Here is a 26,186-nt window from a genome sequence, read left to right as displayed (position 1 = left end):
TGTTCGCTTGACCGCTCTGTGTTAAAGGTTCACAACAAACAAAGAAACACCGGCTCTGTTTCGGTCGCTAAAGGCAGCTGCAATCCACCAACAGCATTGTTCTTTATAGTCTCCATTATTAATTGAACAAATTGCAAAAGATTCAGCAACAAAGATGTCCAAAATACCGTGTAATTATGCGATGAAAAGAGACGACTTTTAGCCGTGAGTGGTGCTGGGCTGAAATGTCCGCTCCAACCAATAACGTCACAAGCACGCGTCAACATAAGCGTCATCATTCCGCGACGTTTTCAACAGGATACCTGGCGGGAAATTTAAAATTGCAATTTAGTAAACTAAACCGGCCGTATTGGCATGTGTTGCAATGTTAATATTTCATCATTGATATATAAACTATCAGACTGCGTGGTCGGTAGTAGTGGGTTTCAGTAAGTCTTTAACATGCAACGTTCAATGTTGTCATAAGAATGGCAAGAAAATAACCCCGCAAATGATTGCTGTGTACAATCAACAAATGGATAGCCGTTAGTTTTGTTTGTAACTTCAATGGCTTTTTTGGAAAAGGATTCAGGTGAAAGTCATATATTTGTTTTTGTTTTCAGGTGAGGCTCCGAGTCACCCTTAACACATTCATCCTCGCTTCTGTACATTAAAGCTGTCCATCCATGGCCCCGCCATAATGAGCGTTCTGCAGGTGTTGCAGGGTCACAGCCATAATAAAACGCTCGATCCCCCGTCTCCCGTCGAGCCAATGATGCTGAACGGCGACGCCGAGGCACCGCTCGGTATTCCAGTCACGGCTCGTTTGCCGCCAGGCCGGTCTCGTTTGATTAGTTGACCACGGCGGTGCCCAGTTGCACCCCATTATGATTAAACGGTGCCAGTCGTCAGCTTGTATATTTCTTCCCTGCCTCAACAATTAACCCTTCCAACAATTACTGCCTGCCGCCATCGCTCATTAGCCCTCAGACACACAACAACAACACAAATAAAGCACTTTTATTTCTGCTAAACAAATCAACGTAAGAAACTTTGCCACAGTGCTTGAAAATAAATTTTAAAGCATGCTAAATGGTCATGAAAATAAACGATTTTGTAAGGATTGGCAATGGTCAGGGTCTTCATTGGGTGTATGCGCTCCCTACAACATCTGGGACGGCTTCTACTGGGATGTAGGATTGTCTCCAATGGGTCAACTTCAATGTCTCAATGGTCTATGGACTCCATGTGTCTGCATGCACTCCCGAGAACATCTGTGCATGCTCCTTGTGATCTGCTGTGGGATCTTCTACCAGATCTGGATCGTATCGTGGGCCCTGCTGGTACACCGGCTTGTCTCCTTCTATCTCCTCCCTGTCATGGAACTTCCGGAACATACCGGGAAATAGAAATCACAGCCCGAGCCAACTTTTGTGAGTTTCCCCAAGAGTGCCTGCATGCGCTCCCTGTAATGACTGTTTCCGAAAAACAGGATAAGTTGTAATGTGCTGGCACATACTTGAGAGCGTGTGTTGTTTTGGTGATGACTGATGGATGGGGGTGTTGCAATTTTGGACACACCATCAGTAGTGTCCCGCTGGGTCATTGGGGGTTTCGGTCTGAACACTAGACACCCTCTCCAGGGGTGGCCGGTCACAGGCTGATCGGCCCCAGGCTTGCGTCAATCCCAATTAATCGTGAGAGTTGCTTGGTGTTGAGCAGAAGACTTCTCATGTCAGAGTTGCTCTGTGTTGAGCAGAAGACTTCTCATGTCAGGCATGTCTGGGAAGTCCTTTTCTTGAGTCAATCAATCAATCAATCAATCAATCAATTTGTTGTCATTGTCATAAAGAACACTTAAGTCATACATGTCAACGAGATTTCGTTTGAGCTTTGTCCAGCGGCATAGAAACTGCAGTGATGTGCCGGTTGACCATAGTTAACAGTTTAGCATTTGTCTATGAGAACGCGTATAGAGGGATGTGGGGGGTGGGAACAGTCAGATGTCCAATGGGTGTTGCGTTGATGCTGCAGCAATGCAACGTCCAGAGCACAATTATTGAGGTGGTGAAGAGTGAGGTAATAAGATGGTCGGGGGCAGTAAAGGGGCATGCTGTTCATTTAGAAGTCTCACAGCCTGGGGAGACAGACTGTGCAGACTGTGAGACATTCTGGTGGTTCCTGGCGCGAATCGGTCCATACCTCCTTTCAGAGGGTAGCAGGTTGAAGAGGCCATGTGCTGGATGGTATCTGTCCTTTAAGATGTTGCGTACTCGCTTTAAGCAGCGAGCTGTGTACATGGCATGTCAAGCCTAAGCTGACCGCATACCTCTTGGCTTTCTACTTGGGGATCCAGCAGGGGTTTTTCCTCCTCATGAACAGCCACTGGCTGCCTCCAATATAGCTTTGAGGCTATACGCAGGCTTTGGCCTCGGACTATCAGGTCTACAAGCAGTTTGGTGGTAGATCTTGTCACAAAGCCTCTGCAGCCCACCTCCACCTCAATGTTCCAGCCACGATGTTGTGCTTCAGCTGCAGGCTTGGCACTGCATAGGTGTTTTCACTCGCAAGCCTCGTCCACTGAGTCCTCCCAGGGTACTATTGAGTTGGATGATGAACACCTTTTTTTGTGAAGGGGACCAGAGCACCACATCTAGTCACAGGATGGTTATGGCGATCTCCGGAGGAAACGCAAGCTGCCAGTCAAGATCAGCCAGAATCCTTCAGTCGTAGGCCAAGCGTAGCTGGCCTCGTTCAGGTAGTATGGAGCCGCTCCTGACTACCTTAGCCCCTTGGCGGACAAAGGTGGTTGGCTGCTGGTGGTGGTAGGGAGTTGGTGGAAACTTGTTTGAACATGCTCCTGAAGGTCCCTTTTCCCAGATCTAGCTAGATGTAATAGCAGGCTTACATTGCTCCATCTCTCCTATGGACCGTCCTGTCTCCTGGTATTGCGTCCATACTATCAACATTCCTGGAAATCATAGAAGCGTTTCAAAAAATGAGATTAAAGCCTGATCCATCCAACCTTCTGTAAGTTTCCTCGACACTTAAGGTGGGTTAATGGTCTGCATGGCTTCCACATGTCTGTATGCACGCCCTACAACTTCTAGGCATGGTTTTGATGGGCTCCTGTGAGCTCTCCTACCACACATGGATACAATGGGTGACCTCCTTCTGCTGATTTGTTGCTTTCCTTATGTTGTTCCAACTCTCCCGGTGTACTAGCCTGTAGGTCCATGCGGACCTGAGTGAGGACCGCCTGTCGTCATGTCCGCTTTTCCTCCATATAAACAGCGTGCCGGCCTAGTCACGTTTTAACATCTACGGCTTTTGGAGAGTGCACAACTGCACACACAACAAGAAGGAGACGAAGCAGAAGAAAGAAGAAAAAACAGTTATGGCGACGACATGTAAGAAGAAGAAGTATGCTTGCAAGTCACAAAATGATTGGAAACAAGAATTTCAGTTCATCCAGGACAGCTAGAAAGGGAAGGGGTATTTTGTAGATCAGACTTCTCCATTGAACACGGTGGCCGAATGCGATAGTCACTCATGAACGGTGAGAGAAGCACAAGGCGGCGGCAATGCAGCACCGGTCACAGCCCAGTATTATGGGCCACCTTGCTAAATGGAGACCCGAGGGTGTTGCTATGCTGATAGCTGCAAGCAACATCCCGTTCTCATTTGCGGATATTTTCAACAAATGCGTGAAGGATATGTTCCCGGAATTTAGAGATCGCTCGCCAGTACTCAAATGGCAGAACAAAGGCTACTCAAATAATGAAAGGTAAGTGTTATATTTTGTTTTTAAGTAAGCAGCAAGTACAGTACAGTTAGTAGAACAACTGTGTTTTCCGCCCCCGATCTCCTGAATTCGGAGGTCTCAAGGTTGGCAAGTATGCTTGTAGCACTCATGGAGGTAAAATCAACCTTGATCCAACTTCAGTGAGTTTTGTCTCGACATGCTCCCTATCAGGTTCAAACACTGATGACATCTATTAAACGAGACAAAAGACAAGGAATCAAACAGAGACACAGTTACATTTAGACTCGGATCCGAGGAGAGGCATGGCCATTGTACTGTCTGTACAATTCCTGCACCATGCTCTGCCCCAAGATCGTTCTCGTGGTTTTTTATTTGATTTTCACCCCCCTCCTTCCCACAGCTGCTTCCTCATGGAAGTGGATCGCGACCAGCATTGCCTTCGGTTCCCGAACAGATCAAAGAAAGTCCCATAAAATAGATCAAAGAGGGTTCGTAAAAATACTTAAAAGAGTTCCTCTGGAAGTTGGGCAGATTCTGCCATCTGTCTGCCTGGAAGTCCATCATTCTTCTTGGAAAGCTCCAGCCTTTTTTCTTCTTGTCAGGAACACAATGTAATACAAGGTTTTATTTGATAATTTACACACAATTTTTCTGACTCTCCTGGTTGTCTCCAGTGCAGGGGTCTCAAACTCAATTTACCTGGGGGCCACTAGATGCAAAGTCTGGGTGAGGCTGGGCAGCAAGAAAAGATTTCTTAAAAAAACGTTGCATACACATCAGCATGTCTAGTTGTATAATTATGTTTTAAATTGTATCCCTTGTTCACCGCAACTTTCTCTGTGCAAATAAGACACATTGGGGTGCCCCTGTGCTCAACAAAGATATGTTGCATCTCCCACTTTTCCTGGAATTGTCTTTGCTCATCACTAACCTATCTCTTCACTGCAAGCTTTGAAAAAGACATGTACTTGGGGTTGTGGAATATTAATATATCTGTATTTAGCCGACGCACGGAGAATAATGCAATGTGTGTTGTTCCGCTTTTCCTCCCTACAGCAACACGGCGGTCGGCGGATAATAGCCGGGAAAGTACCGGGATAGCGAGTGCAAAAAAAGTGACGGCTCCCGGAGTGTTTTCCGGCATCATATATGTAGTGTTCATCGTGTGAAGCAATGCAAATTAAACAATAAAAAAAAAAAAAAATAAAGGTTGGAATTGGTCCAGGTTATCGGGGACTGTTATTACTGACGGACAGGTGTCGCGGTGTGATTGCAGCCAGGCACCTAAGAAAACCCTCGTCTCCATGGCAACGTTTCTGTCGCTTTCACTCATTTGTCGCTTTTCCACTAATGCAGGGGTAGGCAACCCAGAATGTTGAAAGAGCCATTTTGGACCCAAATAACAATGCTGTCAAGCGCCATTCATACAAAACCTCCAGGCCGCACTAACATTAAAGGCCTACTGAAATGAGATTTTCTTATTTAAACGGGGATAGCAGGTCCATTCTATGTGTCATACTTGATCATTTCGCGATATTGCCATATTTTTGCTGAAAGGATTTAGTAGAGAACACCGACGATAATGTTTGCAACTTTTGGTCGCTAATAAAAAAGCCTTGCCTGTACCGGAAGTAGCAGACGATGTGCGCGTGACGTCACGGGTTGTGGAGCTCCTCACATCTGAACATTGTTTACAATGTTGGCCACCAGCAGCGAGAGCGTTTCGGACCGAGAAAGCGACGATTTCCCCATTAATTTGAGCAAGGATGAAAGATTCGTGGATGAGAAAAGTTAGAGTGAAGGACTAGAAAAAAAAAAAGACGGCAGTGGGAGCGATTCAGATGTTATTAAACACATTTACTAGGACAATTCTGGAAAATCCCTTATCTGCTTATTGTGTTACTAGTGTTTTAGTGAGATTATATGGTACCTGAAAGTTGGAGGAGTCTGGCCACGGGTGTGGTGACCGCCAGTGTCTCTGAGCAAAGCCACGTTTTTCGTCGAGGCGAAGGCAGCCGGGCTGAGATTTTTTTTCTACCCCCTCCTCCGTGGTGGAAGCATCCGACGGTCGGGGGCGGCCGGTCGGACGAGGCAAGAGAGTCCGCAGCTGCCTCTTTGACAGGTGCAGGAGGAACGACGCAAGCTATCCGCTCATGTCTACGGTAAGAGCCGACTTATTACCACAATTTTCTCACCGAAACCTGCCGTTTGACATGTGGTAGGGAACCATGTTCGCTTGACCGCTCTGTTCCATAGTAAAGCTTCACCGTCATCTTTAGGGAATGTAAACAAGGAAACACCGGCTGTGTTTGGGTTGCTAAATACACCGCTTCCCACCTTTCTTCTTTGACGTCTCCATTGTTGTTGCCTTCCTTATGTTGCTTCACCTCTCCCGGCGAACTGGCTGGTCTCCTGGCATCTCTTATACTCGTCTGACTGTTTTGAAAGTCTTGGCAATGGAAATCACAGCCTGACCCAACTTCAGGCAGTTTCCTTAAAGGCCTACTGAAACCCACTACTACCCACCACGCAGTCTGATAGTTTATATATCAATGATGAAATATTAACATTGCAACACATGCCAATACGGCCTTTTTAGTTTACTAAATTGCAATTTTCAATTTCCCGCGAGGTATCTTTTTGAAAACGTCGCGGAATGATGACGCGTGCTTCTGACGTTATTAGTTGGAGCGGACATTTCAGCCCAGCACCACTCACAGCTAAAAGTCGTCTCTTTTCATCGCATAATTACACAGTATTTTGGACATCTGTGTTGCTGAATCTTTTGCAATTTTTCAAATAACAATGGAGACTATAAAGAAGAAAGCGATGCACTGCAGCTGCCTTTAGCCACACAAACACAGCCGGTGTTTCCTTGTTTAAAATTCCCGAAGGTGAAGCTTTACTATGGAACAGAGCGGTCAAACGAAAATGGATCCCGACCACATGTCAACCGGCAGTTTTCGGTGAGAAAATTGTGGTAATAAGTCGGCTCTTACCGGAGACATCAGCGGAGCTTGCGTCCTGCTGCAGCTGCGTGACTTCCCTTAGAGACACTGGCATCAAAACACCCGTGGCCACACCCCTCCGACTTTCAGGTACTATATAATCTCACTAAAATACTAGCAACACAATAGGAAGATAAGGGATTTTCCAGAATTTTCCTAGTAAATGTGTCTAATAACATCTGAATCACTCTCACTGCCCTCGCTTTTTTTTTTTCTCCTTTATAGCTCGGTTGGTAGAGCGGCCGTGCCAGCAACTTGAGGGTTGCATGTTCTATCCCCGCTTCCGCCATCCTAGTCACTGCCGTGGTGTCCTTGGGCAAGACACTTTACCCACATGCTCCCAGTGCCACCCACAATGGTTTAAATGTAAAAAGTAGATATTGGGTTTCACTATGTAAAGCGCTTTGAGTCACTAGAGCAGGGGTGTAGAAACTCAAATACAGAGTGGGCCAAAATTTAAAAACTGAACAAAGCCGCGGGCCAAAATTGAACAAATTAACCTTTTAATGGGACCTCAACAAGTTTTGCAAAGAATATTGAACAAGCAAGGCTTATATAACTTTATAGTGACATGCAAAATCAAGTTTCAAATAATAATAATAATAATGATTTAAAAATATCAATGGCATATCAAATAAAATTTGAATAAAAATGGAATGCCTCTTTTCTATTTGCAGCCCTCTGAGGTAAGTATCAAAATAAACTTTTTCCAAAGGCCAATAATATATTTTAAAATAAAACAACAATAATGAATGAATCAAACGTTCAAGTAGCCAGAAAAAGTGCAAGAATAAAAACGTAAATTATTGCTTTGTTTGCTAAACTGATTTGCTTTAACACCGAATATAAAACGAGCAACACTTATATAACTTAACAGTGCAAAATCAACTTTCAAAAAACAAACAAAAGGATATCAATGGCATATTAAATAAAATGAAAATTTAAAAAAAATTGTGGTTGCGGGCGAGGGGGGGGGAGGTTAGGTGGGGGGGGGTGTATAGTGTAGCGTCCCGGAAGAGTTAGTGCTGCAAGAGATTCAGGGTATTTGTTCTGTTGTGTTTATGTTGCGAATGTTCTCCCGAAATGTGTTTGTCTTTCTTGTTTGGTGTGGGCTCACAGTGTGGCGCATATTTGTAACAGTGTTAAAGTTGTTTACACGGCCACCTTCAGTATGGGTGTTGACCAAGTATGCGTTGCATTCATTGCGGTGCGTAAAAGCCGCATATAATATGTGACTGGGCTGGCACGCTGTTTGTAGGGAGGAAAAGAGGACATGACGACAGGTTGTAGAGTACGATAAAGGCAGGGTCCTCAATATTGTTGTTCGGGTGGAAATCAGGAGAAATTCGGGTGAAATTCGGGAGATGTCTGGGAAAATCGGGAGGGTTGGGAAGTAAAAGTATTAGCGGTGAATGCGGTGTTACAGCGGCACCACTGCTGTATAATACCGGCGGGCCAGCTCTAATGTTAATTTGATATTGCCTTAAGGGCCACGTTAAAATACACAGCGCGCCAAATTTGGCCCGCGGGCCAGAGTTTGACCCCCCTGCACTAGAGAAAAAGCGCTATATAAATATAATTCACTTCACTTCACTTCCTACTCCTTCTGTGGTGAACTGAATTTTCCTTGTTTTTCTGTGTTGGTTTGCACGTCATGTTGACTCTCGCTCTCTCGCCCACAGTCTGGAGTGCAGCTGACGCTGGGCAATCTTGCACACCTGAAGTTGATTAAGGTGGCCTATTTAGTCTGGGTGCTGAAGGCCTGTCAGTGCCGGAGCTTTGTGTCCACTGCAAGTTTCACTCGCATGTGTCTTGGCCTCCTTCACACTTGCAGTCTTTCTAGTCCGTCTTGTGCGCCTCTCAGGTTTGCCTATTTATATCCTAGCCTTGTCTAGCGCCTTTAGTTAGCATTCTGTATCTTTGTTTTACTTCGTTTTTGAAGTAAATTATCCTAGCTTCGTCTCGCGTCCTTATTTTTGTACTTTGTACCCCTGTTTGGTATTTTTCCCAACCTGCACTGCAAAAACTGAAATCTAAGTAAGATTATATATCTCAAATAAGGGGGACATTTGCTTATTTTCTGTCTGATAAGATAATTATTCTCACTAAGCAGATTTTATGTGAGTGTTTTATTTGTTTTAATTGTTTTGTTCCTAAATGATCTCAGTCAGATATTACAGCTTGTTGCTGAGATTTTATGACCTATATTGAGTAAAACATGCTTGAAACTAGAATATCAGCTGATGCAAAACTGTTATGATCCGCTGCCCGGATCATAGTCTGTTTACATTTTTCGGTTCAATTGTGTTCACAACACCTTTTAAGTTTTTGTGTCTCAGTTGCCATGACTACAGATTGCATTCACCTGCCTCTGATTAGTGTTCGGGACGCGCACCTGTTGCTGGGGCACTAATCAGAGGGCTATTTAGTCCATGCCCTGGCTTCCTAGTTTGTTTCTTACAACAGATGACGACGTTCTTTTCCCACGCTAGGCTCCTTTTACCTTCTAGCTCCCACGCTAGCTCCTTTAGTTTCTGCCTTAAGTGCTGTGAGCAGGTTTTTCTTTGTTACCGTCTGATTTATTTACAAATAAATCATTTGTTCCTACCTGCACGCTGTGTCTGAAGCCCGATCTGCATTCCTGGGAGAACAAACCCCGCATCACTATGCGACCCGGTCGTCACGAAATCTGTGTCATCAACACGAGTATAAAAGTACTTTTTTTCAAAGTAATAATTTCTTATTTCAAGCATGAAAAAAAAAAATCATGATGCCGAGCCCATATCATTATGTCAAGATAGTGGCACTAGCATTTAATTATTTAAGAATAATTTTCAACATATTGAGCAAAAAAGTGTTTTTTTTTCTACCAAGAAAAGTCCACTTGTTAGTAGTGAAAATATATTTATTTTAAGGTATTTTTGGGTTCATTGAGGTTAGATAATTTTACGTGTTCTGGAAAGTCTTAACAAGCCAAATTTTCTTGTTCTATTGGCAGATAATTTTGCTTAGTTCAGATAAAACACCCCTAAATTTTATATATTTTTTTCTTGTTTTTGAACACTGACTTTTTGCAGTGTGTATTGTTCCTAGCTTTGTCTGGCGCTTTCTGTTCTATTTTTTGGTTGTTCGATATGTTCTTCATGGTGTGTTTTTGTATTTCCACCATCGCCTTTTGTTTTGTCTACGTCCCACTTCCACCAAAATAAAGGAAGAACTTTACTATAACCAAAATACGTCTCTGCATCCTTGGGATCCACTCTCCTATTTCGTAACACCTTCACTCTCATTATCCTCATCCACGGATCTTTCATCCTCGCTCAAATTAATGGGGAAATTGTCGCTTTCTCTGTACGAATCGCTCTAGCTGCTGGTGGCCATGATTGTAAACAATGTTCTGATGTGAGGAGCTCTACAACCAGTGACATCACACGCACATCGTCTGCTACTTCCAGTATAGGCAAGGCTTTTTTATTAGTGACCAAAAGTTGTGAACTTTATCGCCGATGTTCTCTACTAAATCCTTTCAGCAAAAATATGGCAATAACGCAAAATTTTAAAGTATGACACATAGAATGGACCTGCTATCCCCGTTTAAATAAAAAAAATCTCATTTCAGTAGGCCTTTAATGTACCTCAGTAGTGTGTATGCACTCCTCACTACAACATCTGGGTATGCTTCTGAAAGTCTAATGTGGAATGTTCTCCCACTGTTTTTGCCAGGTTGTTGCCTTCCTCGGGCCACCTGGTATCTCCTCCACATCGTCTAACGCAAATATAGTTATCGTCACATAATTCAATCATTATTTCCATTTACGTCTGAAAGCTTCTTTTGTCTGCCTCATTGCAGATCTACGAATGGACAAGAAGGAAAAAAATTGAGGAGGAACAGAAGAAGGTAAAAGACAAAAGCACAAAAGGTACAATTAAATGTTTGCACTGCACATAAAGCCTCTTTTCAAAGGTGACATGAGAGAGCGAAATAATCTGATGGAGCAGGAGGCGACGGGTGTTTGAGGCCCGGCGACGGAAAGGTTCCTGTGCGATAAAGAAAGGGAACAGATCGATGGTGTGCTGGCGGTGTGTGGATGCCATTAAGATCAAGGAGATTAGAGCTGTCACAGCACTTTGCCGCCTGCCTGCCACAATGTGACCACAATGTGACCACAAGGTTGATGGCGATTCTACATAACAACATTAATAATAATGATAATAATAATAATAGATGTTATTTGTAAAAAGCACTTTACGTTGAGCAAACAACCTCAAAGTGCCACAGGTAAAAAAAAAAAAGTAATAATAAAAATAAATAAAACATAGAATTAGAAACAGCCCAAAAGCTACAACCAGCATGCATGTCTATAGAAAAGCTTTTTTAAAAAGATGGGTTTTTAAGCCTTTTTTAAAAGCATCCGCAGTCTGAGGTGCCCTCAGGTGGTCAGGGAAACCTTAGTAGTCGTAGTGCTCATTATTGTCAATATTGAACGTTCATATTAGATTACTTTATCATAGAAATGTACAAATCATATACAGTGGGGCAAAAAAGTATTTAGTCAGCCACCGATTGTGCAAGTTCTCCCACTTAAAATGATGAAAGAGGTCTGTAATTTTCATCATAGGTACACTTCAACTGTGAGAGACAGAATGTGAAAAAAAATCCAGGAATTCACATTGTAGGAATTTATTTGTACATTTTGGTGGAAAATAAGTATTTGGTAAACCATTCAAAGCTCTTACTGACGGAAGGAGGTTTTGGCTCAAAATCTCACGATACATGGCCCCATTCATTCTTTCCTTAACACGGATCAATCGTCCAGTCCCCTTAGCAGAAAAACAGTGCCAAAGCATGATGTTTCCACCCCCATGCTTCACAGTAGGTATGGTGTTCTTGGGATGCGACTCAGTATTCTTCATCCTCCAAACACGATGAGTTGAGTTTATACCAAAAAGTTCTATTTTGGTTTCATCTGACCACATGGCATTCTTCTAATCCTCTGCTGTATCATCCATGTATCCATTTCGGTATACACTCAACTTTTTACAATTTTTCTTCATTCTTTTTGCAGTGCATTTTACATGCCCCTAAAGCTGACCAACACGCCGGACTGTAGTCAGTTGGAAGCATGTCTTAATGAAATTAAACAATGGATGTCCGCTAAATTTTTGCAACTTAACGCCAAAAAAACGGAAATGCTGATTATCGGTCCTGCTAGACACCGACCTCTATTTAATAATACGACTTTAACATTTGACAACCAAATAATAAAACAAGGTGACTCGGTAAAAAATCTGGGTATTATCTTCGACCCAACTCTCTCCTTTGAGTCACACATTAAAAGCGTTACTAAAACGGCCTTCTTTCATCTTCGTAATATCGCTAAAATTCACTCCATTTTGTCCACTAAAGTCGCTGAGATCATTATCCATGCGTTTGTTACGTCTCGTCTCGATTACTGTAACGTATTATTTTCGGGTCTCCCCATGTCTAGCATTAAAAGATTACAGTTGGTACAAAATGCGGCTGCTAGACTTTTGACAACAACAAGAACGTTTGATCATATTACGCCTGTACTGGCTCACCTGCACTGGCTTCCTGTGCACTTAAGATGTGACTTTAAGGTTTTACTACTTACGTATAAAATACTACACGGTCTAGCTCCAGCCTATCTTGCCGATTGTATTGTACCATATGTCCCGGCAAGAAATCTGTGTTCAAAAGACTCCGGCTTATTAGTGATTCCTAAAGCCCAAAAAAAGTCTGCGGGCTATAGAGCGTTTTCCGTTCGAGCTCCAGTACTCTGGAATGCCCTCCCGGTAACAGTTCGAGATGCTACCTCAGTAGAAGCATTTAAGTCTCACCTTAAAACTCATTTGTATACTCTAGCCTTTAAATAGACCTCCTTTTTAGACCAGTTGATCTGCCGCTTCTTTTCTTTTTCTCCTCTGTCCCCCCCTCCCTTGTGGAGGGGGTCCGGTCCGATGACCATGGATGAAGTACTGGCTGTCCAGAGTCGGGACCCGGGATGGACCGCTCGCCTGTGTATCGGTTGGGGACATCTCTACGATGCTGATCCGCCTCCGCTTGGGATGGTTCCCTGCTGGCTACACTTTGGATGGGACTCTCGCTGCTGTCTTGGATCCGCTTTGAACTGAACTCCCGCGGCTGTGTTGGAGCCACTATGGATTGAACTTTCACAGTATCATGTTAGACCCGCTCGACATCCATTGCTTTCGGTCCCCTAGAGGGGGGGGGGTTGCCCACATTTGAGGTCCTCTCCAAGGTTTCTCATAGTCAGCATTGTCACTGGCGTCCCACTGGGTGTGAGTTTTCCTTGCCCTTATGTGGGTTCTTCCGAGGATGTCGTAGTCGTAATCGTTTGTACAGTCCTTTGAGAAATTTGTGATTTAGGGCTATATAAATAAACATTGATTGATTGATTTTCCGTTTTACATAATGCTTTAAGTTTTGACGTTATTCTTTCCGTGGTCTGGTCCGAACCGTCCCATGTTTTTTGTATTTGGTCCTGATTTTAGACATAGCTGATTGTGAACAATTATCACATTTTGCAAAAGTAGGCGATGATTTACCTTCTTGAAGACGTTTGCTAATCGTCTTGTTTGTTTTGATTGACATGTGTCATGGGGGAGCCATGATTCATGTCTATCCACCTGGTGCAACAGCTCCTCAAGGCGAGAACACTACTTTTCAACTGCAGACTAATAAACCGATAGAACGCAGATGGGATAGACTTTTATAGCTCAGTTGGTAGAGTGGCCGTGCCAGCAACTCAAGGGTTGCAGGTTCGATACCCGCTTCCGCCATTATAGTCACTGCCGTTGTGTCCTTGGGCAAGACACTTTACCCACCTGCTCCCAGTGCCACCCACACTGGTTGAAATGTAAAAATTAGATATTGGGTTTCACTATGTAAAGTGCTTTGAGTCACTAGAGAAAAAGCGCTATATAAATATAATTCACTTCACTTCACACTTCACTTATTTATCCCATAACGGGAAAATTAGAGGTCGATTGTATCATTTATTTTACTTTGCTTCATCTAAAAATTTAAGGGTCACTGAGTACCACAATTTATATTCTTTATTTATTTCATTGTTTCATAAAGCCAGAAAATAGCCATTTTAAATGACTACAGTTGTGTGTCTGCTTTTGTCTACAAAATGCAACAATTAAATTAACATTTTCCAAGTCTATTTCATAATCATTTTTTTTTCATAAACAAATGTTACTTTATCCTTACGATATTACGACTTTTTCTTGTAATTTTACTTTTTGTTCTCTTGAAAATAAATGACTTAATTCTCGTAATATTGTAAGTTTTTGTCAAAATAAGGCTTTTTACTTGTAATGTTGCTATTATCATGTGAGTAGAGATGTCCGATAATGGCTTTTTTGCCGATATCCGATATTATCCAACTTTTAATTACCGATACCGATATTTACAGTCGTGGAATTAAAACATTATTATGCCTAATTTTGTTGTGATGTTTAATGCTGGAAGCATGAAACAATGTAACAAGGTTTTCCAAAATAAATCAACTCAAGTTATGGAAAAAAGTGCCAACATGGCACTGCCATTTTTATTATTGAAGTCACAAAGTGCATATTGTAGCGGCCCGGAATTGTTAGTGCTGCAAGGGGTTCTGGGTATTTGTCGTGTTGTGTTTATGTTGTGTTAAGGTGCGAATGTTCTCCCGAAATGTTTGTCATTCTTGTTTGGTGTGGGTTCACAGTGTGGCACATATTTGTAACAGTGTTAAAGTTGTTTATACGGCCACCCTCAGTGTGACCTGTATGGCTGTTGACCAAGTATGCATTGCATTCACTTGTGTGTGTGTGAAAAGCCGTAGATATTATGTGATTGGACCGGCACGCAAAGGCAGTGCCTTTAAGATTTATTGGCGCTCTGTACTTCTCTCTATGTTCGTGTACACAGCGCCATTTTAAAAGTCAAAAATTTTACTTTTTGAAATGGATACCAATCATTTCCGATATTACATTTTAAAGCATTTATCGGACGAAAATATCGGATTGCCGATAAATGACATCCCTACTTGTGAGTTCTTTGTCAAGGTAATGAGGCCTTATGTATCTGAGTTTTCAACTTGTTTTTCTCATTAAGTAGTCAAATTCCTTTTCCTAAAACTATATTGTCTTCAAAAACAAGACCTCATTTTCATTTTTTTTTTTCTCAGAAAATACATATTTTCCTTTTTGTAATATTGATGAGTAGAGAGACGGAGACGACGGGCCGACGGCGGGGCGGGACACGCTTTGGCCCGGCTCAAGATGGCGGCCAGGAGGCGGAGAATGCAGCTGGGCGTGCCTGGATCGACGCTGCAACAATCAAAATCAGGTGCGTGACACACACTCAATCTGTGTATCTCATCACACTGTATAAAAGGGGAGAAGGAGGAGAGATCGAGGGAAGGAGTTGGAGAGTCCGCGGCACATGCAGCGCAAGAGCGACCGGGAGAAGACGGTGACGACGAGAGCGAGCAGCAGAGGAGGAGCTGAAAAGCAACCCGGCAAGAGACAGCTTTATTGAAAAATAAAGAAAATGTCAAACCTGCTCAAGCGAGATGTCCTTCCTTGGTGGTCAGTGGAACCCTTCGGCCCGAATGCAGCTGAGATAGGCCCCAGCAGCTCCCACAACCCTGAGAGGGACAAGCAGTAAAAAAATGAATGGATGGCTAAAATAACAAAATTTACATACATTTTATTAGTTGTTTTGCATATTGAATTGTATATTCTCTCGACAGTAAAACTGACAAAAAAATACTTTGCACTCGTATTATTACTGCCTTTTTTCCTTGTTTTATGAGGACTATTTCACATTTCGTCTGTTTTCTTTATTTTTTATATTTCTATTTATCACGCACGATAAAGTTCTGTCTCGTAAAGGTATATTCAAAAGTTGCGAATGCCAAGTTTTAATGATCGCATGTTATCTCCGTCACTCCGGCTCATGCTTTCCTTGGAAGACGCCAAGCGGTCGGCCATGATTCCTGGACCTGGCGGTGGCGGTTTGGCGTGTGATTGATGCTTCGAGTCCATCAGCAGTGCAACCTCATTCCAGCTTTTATATGCCAGCGCGGAGCTTAATGGCCCGCCTGTTTCTGTCAGGCTGCAGTAAATCAGCACCGGAGCAACGAACCTGCTAATTACTGTTTTAATCCGGCTGCTGCGGGAATACGTGTCACGTGACCACCAGCCGACCAGGTTCAGTGCCGTTATCGCCGGAAAGTAAACACACGGAAGTGATATTTGTCTAGTTTCATGTCAAAGTCAGCAGGTGAAAGGGAGACCCCGCCCAAGATGTCCCAGGTCAGGAGTCGGCAACCCAAAATTTTGAAAGAGCCATATTGGGCCAAAAATACACCAAAAAAAAATCGGTCTGGAGCTGCTGTCAGAGTTTGTTGTTGACGAACCCCAAGATGCTGAGACGGAGGCAGGCATTGAATAAGGAAACATTGTTTTAATATAAAATACTAGAACAAAACCAAACAAAGGTTACAAACACAAAGCGGGCACGAGGCGGATTACAAACTAAGGGAGCTAGCACGGGAGCTAAAAAACAAAAAGGAACTTAGCATAGGAGCTAGCAAAAACAAAACCGAGAACAGAAGTCGTTACTTGTAGAATGAAAACAAAACGGAAGCAGAGAACAAAAGACAGTAAGCTACAAACAAATATAGCTTACCGCTACGCTGCAATAAAACGACACGACAGGATAGCAACAACAAGAGCGACACGTGGCAACGACACATCAATAATCCAGCCTGACTGGAAGACAAAGCAGGTAAAATAGGAGCGGGTTGATTGACACCAGGTGTGGCCAGGTGCCAATCAGCCACAGCTGAGGGGAGACAAACAGGAAGCTGAACCAAAATAAGAGCGCTGACAGGAACTAAAGACAGGAAATACTAAACACACAGAGGAAAAACTAAAACACAAACAAACTGTCAGTGGCAAGCCTGACAGCCGCAAAAAATTCAAAGCCTTATTTAAGTCTTATAATGAAGGCAACACATGGCGCAAATCTGCGTTGACAGAAATGTCGTATTTTATTTTTTATTCGACACATTTTTGCAACATTGGAAAACATTCGTAAAATGGAGGCTTCTCAGAGGGTGAGATAACTTGCAGTCATGGATTGACCAAATATGCCTGCAAATCAATGAAATCAACAAAGCTCACTTTTCTGCATTCACGCACAGCATAAAATGTTTGGTGGACAAAATGAGACAAAGGAGTGGCATAAAACTTTTAAAAAACTTTTCTGTGGCAGCATCGGAAAAAGTTACAAACTAGGATGGGTTCAAGGATCACTCATCTAATACCCTCATCAGTGAAGCATGTGTAGTATAAACAGTGGGATTTCTAACAAGTAGGAAGGTTTGTGTCATGTTTGTTCTCTTACAGAAAATATATTAAAACAAAACATATATTTTTTTCTTCATCTTTTTCCATTTTCACACATCTCTGAAAGAGGTCCAGGGAGCCACTAGGAAGGCGCTAAAGAGCCGCGGGTTGCTGACCCCTGACCCGGGTACACCAGATCAAATGTTAGGTTTTGAAGCAATCCTTATTTTTTGGGTTTATTATTTTGCTGCAAAAAAAATTAAAATAACAGACTGAAAAGGAAAAATAAAACTATGACATGAAATTTGAGGATTTTTCCTTTTCTTTTTCTGTCACATCCGTGAGTAACATCGAGGGATTTTTGTCTACAGTGTCATTAAACCCCTCAACTGACCAAGGATCTGGAATTATCTCCTACATCTACTTTGTTCATACTGTCATTTTTGTTATGTTTCAGTCTGAAAAGTATTAAAAGTACTCCTTCCTAGCATCATGTTTATTGATGCTGTTTAGGATCCTCAATGCAGGATTACTTTACAATGTGTTGGTTAATCTTTTGCAATTTGTTCAATGAACAATGGAGACATCAAAGAAGAAAGCTGTAGGTGAGAAGCGGTGTATTGCGGCCGGCTTTAGCAACACAAACACAGCCGGTGTTTCATTGTTTACATTCCCGAAAGATGACAGTCAAGCTTTACTATGGAACAGAGATGTCAAGCGAACACGGTTGGATTGGACCACACACACAAAGTACAGTGTATTATGCAGCGATCATTTTTACAATTCTGTATTCTGAAGTCTGTATGTCGTGTGCTACTCCAGCATCAATATCAGCAGCGTCCTCCTGACCGTCACCGTCGGTATGGCTCTATCCCTTGTTGCGGTTGGGCCTAGCCGAGTGGTCCTGCCACCCCCACAGCATCTTCCCTATCTGATCGCTCCCACTGCCCTCTAGTCTTTTTTTAAATTTTTTCTAGTCCTTCACTCTCACTTTCCTCATCCACGAATCTTTCACCCTCGCTCAAATTAGTGGGGAAATCGTCGCTTTCTTGGTCCGAATCGCTCTCGCTGCTGGTGGCCATGATTGTAAACAATGTGAGGATGTGAGGAGCCCTACATCTCGTGACATCACGCGCATATCGTCTGCTACTTCCGGTACACGCAAGGCTTTTTTATCAGCACCAAAAGTTGCGAACTTTATCGTCGATGTTCTTTACTAAATCCTTTCAGCAAAAATATGGCAACATCGCAAAATGATCAAGAATGGACCTGCTATCCCGATTTGAATAAGAAAATCGCATTTCAGTAGGCCTTTAAAGTAATAATTTCTTATTTCAAGCATGAAAAAAAAGTCAAGACTTTGACATAATTGTGTCTCATATCAAAACAAATGACAGCCAAATGGACTTTGCTGTTTTGTTTTCAATGAAACAATAGAAAATACGTACTCATATAGTAGTACACTTGTTATTAGTGAATATAAACTAACCCGGCCGTATTAACATGTGTTGCAATGTTAAGGTTTCATCATTGATATATACCGTATTTCCTTGAATAGCCGCCGGGCATGTAATATGCGCCTGCCTTGAGTTTTTGCCGGGTCAAACTCGCTCCCCAAGTTTATTAGCAAATGCTTAGTTTTACTGTCAGGTCAAATTTCGCGACGTCACGAGTAACGCTTCCCCTGTGGTCATTTTCAAAAAGGAGGTTTTTTTTTGTTGCTTTTACTATGTGTAAACCAGGGGTCTTGTTCCACAGCCATACATATCAAAATAATGGTTGTGATATAAAACAACTTTAACACTCTTACTAATATGTGCCACACTCTGTGAACCCACACCAAACACATTTCGGGAGAACATCGGCTCTGTAACACATTATAAACGCAACATAGGAATTACCCACAATGCCATGCATCCATGACTCTTGGTTATATTATACACCCCGCTTGCACCAACCCCCCCCCCCCATGCGTCGGTTGAGGTGGGCGGGGTTGGGGGCGCGTGTATAATATAGCCAAGAATCATGGTTGGATGGCCTTGTGGGTAATCTTATGTTGCGTTTATAATGTGTTACAGAGCCGATGTTCTCCAGAAATGTGTTTGGTGTGGGTTCACAGAGTGTGGCGCATAGTAGCAAGAGTGTTAAAGTTGTTTATATCACAACCATCATTGTAAAATGTATGGCTGTTGACCAAGTATGCATTGCAATCTCGTATGATAAGCAGCGATATGCATGCGTCCGACCGGCACACAAATAGCATGGTGTAAAGGTGGGCGCAATGACATGTTGTAGAGCAGTGGTCCCCAACCACCGTGCTGCGGCCGCAGAATAATTTTTTCTTAATTTTTTTTTATCAGACTCAATTTTTTACTGCATGCCATTGGTAAGCACAGGGCCGAGATGAGGTTTTAAAATTTTTAGCGCCTGCTTACTTTTACCGCATGCCTTGAATAAGCGCAGGAGTGAGAAGAGGTTTTAAATTAATTAGCGCCCTGGCGGCTATTCAAGGAAATACGGTAAACCAGGGGTCACCAACCTTTTTGAAACCAAGAGCTACTTCTTGGGTACTGATTAATGCAAAGGGCTACCAGTTTGATACACACTTAAATAAATTGCCAGAAATAGCCAATTTGCTCAATTTACCTTTACCTCTATGTTATTATTAATAATTAATGATATTTATCTTTGTGGAAACACTGATCATTTTAATGATTTCTCAGAATAAATATATATAGAAAAAGATAAATATACAAAAAAAAAGAGTATTTCTGTCTGTCATTCCGTCGTACATTTTTTTTCCTTCTAAGGAAGGTTTTTTGTAGAGAATAAATGATGAAAAAAACACTTAATTGAACAGTTTAAAAGAGGAGAAAAGACGGAAAAAATGAAAATTAAATTATGAGACATTGTTTATCTTCAAATTCGACTTTATAAAATTCAAACTTCAACCGAAAAAAAGAAGAGAAAACCTAGCTAATTTGAATCGTTTTGAAAAAATTAAAAAAATAATTTATGGAACATCATTAGTAATTTTTCCTGATTAAGATTAATTTTAGAATTTTGATGACATGTTTTAAATAGGTTAAAATCCAATTTGCACTTTGTTAGAATATATAACAAATTGGACCAAGCTATATTTCTAACAAAGACTAATCATTATTTCTTCTAGATTTTCTGGAACAAAAATTTTAAAAGAAATTCAAAAGACTTTGAAATAAGATTTATATTTGATTCTAATAATTTTCTAGATTGGCCGGAATATTTATTTATTTATTTGAATCATAATAAGTTTGAAGAATTATTTCACAAATATTCTTCGTCGAAAAAACAGAAGCTAAAATGAAGAAATTAATTAAAATTGATTTATTGTTCTTTACAATAAAAAAAAATTTTTTTTTACTTGAACATTGATTTAAATTGTCAGGAAAGAAGAGGAAGGAATTTAAAAGGTAAAAAGGTATATGTGGTTAAAAATCCTAAAATCATTTTTAAGGTTGTATTTTTTCTCTAAAGTTGTCTTTCTGAATGTTATAAGAAGCAAAGTAAATAAATTATTCATCCATTCCTTTTTTCGGGTCACGGGGGGCGCTGGTGCCTATCTCAGCTACAATCGGGCGGAAGGCGGTGTACACCCTGGACAAGTCGCCACCTCATCTCCAGGCACAGACAGACAGACAACATTCACACTCACATTCACACACTAGGGACCATTTAGTGTTGCCAAGTTATAAGAAGAAAAGTAAATAAATTAATGGTTTCATTTAAAAAAGTGAAGATCAAGTCTTTAAAATATCTTCTTGGATTTTCAAATTCTATTTGAGTTTTGTCTCTCCTAGAATTAAAAACGTTGAGCAAAGCGAGACTAGTTTGCTAATAAATAAATACAATTTTAAAAATAGAGGCAGCTAACTGGTAAGTGCTGCTATTTGAGCTATTTTTAGAACAGGCCAGCGGGCGACTCATCTGGTTCGCGGGCACCACGTTGGTGGCCCCTGCGGTAAACTATCAGACTGCGTTGGTCGGTAGTAGTGGGTTTCAGTAAGCCTTTAAGGTATTTTTGGGTTCATTGAATTTAGCTAATCTTACTTGTTTCAGAAAGTCTAGACAACTCAAATTTTCTTGTTCTATTGGCAGATAATTTTGCTTACTTCAAATAAAATACCCCTAATTTTTATTTTATATTTTTTCTTGTTTTTGAACACTGACTTTTTGCAGTTTCCCACATTTAGAATAGTTTCTGCACCCTTGCTCTCGCTCCATCCAATACATAAAAGTCATTACTGTGTTTAACGTTACAGTGGCCAAACATTTTTATTGATGCCGTTTAGGATCCTCCATTTTGCTCTAATGTTTTTGTTCCCGTCTAATAAATGACTGATATTCTTTCCGACATGCTCGTAGTATGCGAGTTGGCTTGTTTTTAGGTTATGTTTATCATATCATTAATGTTGTGCAAAGTCCGTCGTTCTGTCCTCTTTGGTGTTCACATATCCTCTACAGCATTTAGTATAGCTTCTGCACCCATGCTCTCTCGCCATGTAATACATAAAAGTCATTACCATATCTTAATTAAAAAGCTTTTAAGCTTGTTTTTCAGGCCGACTAATCACAGAACACACAGTCCGCTACTCTTTTTTATTTTTTTTATTTTACAAGCACCTAACAACAAAGCCAATGGTCAAACTGACCGCTTCTGCATGTAAACATCATTAGGACCCTCACAGGGGGGAACACAACCACGACAACGACGACAAAATACAGCAACAAACGACGCTGCAAAGCAAACACAGCTGGCCACGGTGCAGCTGGACTGTCAGCGGTGTACCGGCCCCCAAAAAATAAATAAATAAGGGAAGAAAAAGAGAGCACACAAAAAAGAAATGCATTAGTCGGAAAGAAAAAAGCAATTTTTTTTGTGTTTGATTTCAACACTAAGTGCCTTACTTTCTAATACAGCATGCAACGTTTGCAAGCTTTTTACACCTCAGAAATATTGTCTGCTGTGCTTTCAATCAGTTTATCTAACTTGGAATACAGAAAATTGCTTTTTGGCTTTAATTCGTAAGTTGTGGTAAAAAATTATAATAAAAAAAGAGGTCTGCGCTCTGCAGCTGTGAATCCAGCAGAGGGTGCTATCTTACAAGTACCACTAGATCGGACCTGGGCAAATTAAGGCTCGGGGACTGCATGCGGCCCGTTGAGCTTTTCAATCTGGCCCGCCGGACATTCCCAAATTGTTTTAGATTTTTAAGATGGAAAGAGTAGCTGCCATTATGATGTTTTCTAATGACTGTAAGTTTTTAACTACACTAAGTCTTTCAGTGCTTGGACTGCAGGCGGGCCAAGAAAGTACCTGCACTCTTTTTTTACGGAGCCACGCTGTTGTAACATGCTGAATGTGGCTTGGCATTGTCTTGCTGAAATAAGCAGGGGCGTCCATGAAAAAGACTCCGCTTAGATGGCAGGATATGTGGTTCCAAAACCTGTACGTACCATTCAACATTAATGGTGCCTTCACAGATGTGTTAGTTACCCATGCTTTGGGCACTAATGCACCCCCATACCATCACACATGCTGGCTTTTGAACTTTGCGTCGATAACAGTCTGGATGGTTCAGTTCCATATGAGTTGGGAAATTGTGTTAGATGTAAATATAAACAGAATACAATAATTTGCAAATCCTTTTCAACCCATATTCAGTTGAATGCACTACAAAGACAAGGTATTTGATGTTCAAACTCATAAACTTTATTTATTTATTTTTGCAAATAATAATTAACTTAGAATTTCATGGCTGCCACACGTGCCAAAGTAGTTGGGAAAGGGCATGTTCACCACTGTGTTACATCACTTTTTCTTTTAACAACACTCAATGTTTTATGTAGAGCTTCAGTCGTTCAACAGTCCGAGGTCTTCGCTGTCGTATTTTACGCTTCATAATGCATCACTCATTTTCGATGGGAGACAGGTTTGGACTGCAGGCGGGCCAGGAAAGTACCTGCACTCTTTTTTTTACGAAGCCACGCTGTTTTAACACATGCTGAATGTGGCTTGATATTGTCTTGCTGAAATAAGCAGGGGCGTCCATGAAAAAGACGCCGCTTAGATGGCAGCATATGTTGTTCCAAAACCTGTACGTACCATTCAACATTAATGGTGCCTTCACAGATGTGTTAGTTACCCATGCCTTGGGCACTAATGCACCCCCATACCATCACACATGCTGGCTTTTGAACTTTGCGTCGATAACAGTCTGGATGGTTCACTTCCCCCTTTGTCGAATATTTCCAAAAACCTTTTGAAATTTGGACTCGTCAGACCACAGAACACTTTTCCACTTTGCATCAGTCCATCTTAGATGATCTCGGGCACAGAAAAGTTGGCGGCATTTCTGGATGTTGTGGATAAATGGCTTTCGCTTTGCATAGTAGAGCTTTAACTTGCACTTACAGATGTAGCGACCAACTGTATTTAGTGACAGTGGTTTTCTGAAGTGTTCCTGAGCCCATGTGGTGATATCCTTTAGAGATTGATGTCGGTTTTTGATACAGTGCCATCTGAGGGATCGAAGGTCACGGTCATTCAATGTTGGTTTCCGGCCATGCCGCTTACGTGGAGTGATTTCTTCTGATTCTCAGAACCTTTTGATGATATTATGGACCGTAGATGTTGAAATCCCTAAATTTCTTGCAATTGCACTTTGAGAAACGTTGTTCTTAAACTGTTTGACTATTTGCTCAAGCGGTTGTGGATAAATCAGAATCAGAATCAGATTCAGCTTTATTGTCATTACGCAGGGTAACAATATTGAGGCCATTTCATACAGTGCGATGTGTGCATGCAGAAAACAATGTGTAAATATAAAAACATTTGAAAAATATAGAAGTGATAAAAAATATAGAAGTGTTTTTTTTGTTTTTTTTTACAAATGTACACTCTATACAGTGGGTGAAATTAATATATACATGAATATCTACATGAAGAAACAGGGTGGTTAGTGGAATGGGTTATTACACCGAAGAGAAGGCAGTAATGAGGGTCAATGGGGCAGTCCGTCCAGGGTGGTTATGGCCCTGGGGAAGAAGCTGTTCTTTAGCCTGTTTGTCTTGGTTTTAATGCACCTGTAGCGCTTCCCAGAGGGCAGCAGGTGGAACAGGTCAGAGCCAGGGTGGGTGCTGTTCTTGATGATGGCGCTGGCTCTGTTGAGGCAGCGGGAAGTGTAGATGTCCATCAGAGAGGGGAGAGGACGGCCGATGATCTTCTGAGCCGTCTTGACCACTCTTTGCAGCCTCTCCCTGTCTGCTGCAGTGCAGCTGCCGTACCACACTCTAATACAGTAGGTCAGCAGGCTCTCGATGGACCAGCGGTAGAAGGTCAGCAGCAGGTCAGGCTTCAGGTTGTACTTCCCGAGGACTCTCAGGAAGTGTAACCGCAGCTGAGCCTTCTTGATGATTGATGTGGTGTTGACTGTCCAGGAAAAGTCGTTAGAGATGTGCAGAGGGGTGTACCTCGCCACATCCTTTCTTGCGAAAGACTGATCATTTTTTGGGAAGCTGCTTTTATACCCAATCATGGCGCCCACCTGTTCCCAATTAGCCTGCAGACCTGTGGGATGTTCCAAATAATTGTTTGATGAGCATTCCTCAACTTTATAGGTATTTATTGCCACCTTTCCCAACTTCTTTGGCACGTGTTGCTGGCATCAAATTCTAAAGTTAATGATTATTTGCTCAAAAAAAAAAATGTTTATCAGTTTGAACATCAAATATGTTGTCTTTGTAGCATATTCAACTGAATATGGGTTGAAAAGGACTTGCAAATCATTGTATTCCGTTTAGATTTACATCTATTTTTTTTTTTGTCCCGTCCAACTTCTCAGGCAAATCATATAGTTGATGTAGATTTACTTTACAAAAGAGAAGTGTAGGATACTTCTCTTGTTGCCTTATTTGAATTTGACTTTATTAAATGTATTTATATTATCATTTGGTGCAGCCGGGCCGGAGTAGGAGGGGATAAAAAGAGAAAAAAAGGAAGACAGAGGGGGAAATTGTGGGGATAAGAGGGGGATTAGACAGAGAGACAAAAACAACAACAGCAAATCAATCAATCAATCAATGTTTACTTATATAGCCCTAAATCACTAGTGTCTCAAAGGGCTGCACAGACCACCACGACATCCTCGGTAGGCCCACATAAGGGCAAGGAAAACTCACACCCAGTGGGACATTGGTGACAATAATGACCCAGTGGGACGTCGGTGACAATGATGACTATGAGAACCTTAGAGAGGAGGAAAGCAATGGATGTCGAGCGGGTCTAACATGATACTGTGAAAGTTCAATCCACAATGGATCCAACACAGTCGCGAGAGTCCAGTCCAAAGAGGATCCAACACACAGCAGCGAGAGTCCCGTTCACAGCGGAGCCAGCAGGAAACCATCCCAAGCGGAGGCGAACCAGCAGCGCAGAGATGTCCCCAGCCGATACACAGGCGAGCAGTACATGGCCACCGGATCGGACCGGACCCCCTCCACAAGGGAGAGTGGGACATAGAAGAAAAAGAAAAGAAACGGCAGATCAACTGGTCTAAAAAGGGAGTCTATTTAAAGGCTAGAGTATACAAATGAGTTTTAAGGTGAGACTTAAATGCTTCTACTGAGTATCCTACACTTCTCTTTTGTAAAGTAAATCTACACAACAATAACAACAAAAACAATAGAACAACACCAGCACATATGATATGTACACATATGATGGTAAAAGGGATAGCAAAGAAGCAGTTAGTGAAGTAAATATTAATATGGAAATGACAATGAGCATTTTTACACTACAACTGGAGCAATACAAATACCAATTGAAAAAGCGCTATTGATCATGAACAATACCAATAGTTTACCTCTATTATCAACAATACAGTTGTTCAAATGCAACAATATGTATACATAATGATAACTAGAAAGATTAAAAAAAAGAATACGGAAATATGAGGGGGGAAGAGAGAGAGGCAACCTATATTAATCTTGTAGATTGTTATAGTAACAAT

The 26,186-nt window shown here is 41.7% G+C and overlaps 1 protein-coding gene across 8 annotated transcripts in view; it reads right to left on the bottom strand.

Moving 5' to 3' along the window:
* Nucleotides 1-26,186, bottom strand: part of miip (migration and invasion inhibitory protein) — an 85,625-nt gene that overhangs the window by 15,826 nt on the left and 43,613 nt on the right. For all 8 annotated transcript variants that reach the window (XM_061888647.1, XM_061888591.1, XM_061888609.1 and 5 more), the window contains one exon: nt 15,341-15,428. The gene's annotated coding sequence lies outside the window, so the exon portion shown is untranslated. The remainder of the gene's footprint in view (nt 1-15,340; nt 15,429-26,186) is intronic.

This window comes from Nerophis ophidion, linkage group LG02 (genome assembly GCF_033978795.1).
Source record: "Nerophis ophidion isolate RoL-2023_Sa linkage group LG02, RoL_Noph_v1.0, whole genome shotgun sequence".
NCBI classification, from domain to species: domain Eukaryota; kingdom Metazoa; phylum Chordata; class Actinopteri; order Syngnathiformes; family Syngnathidae; genus Nerophis; species Nerophis ophidion.
This window is presented reverse-complemented; position numbering and strand designations above follow the sequence as displayed.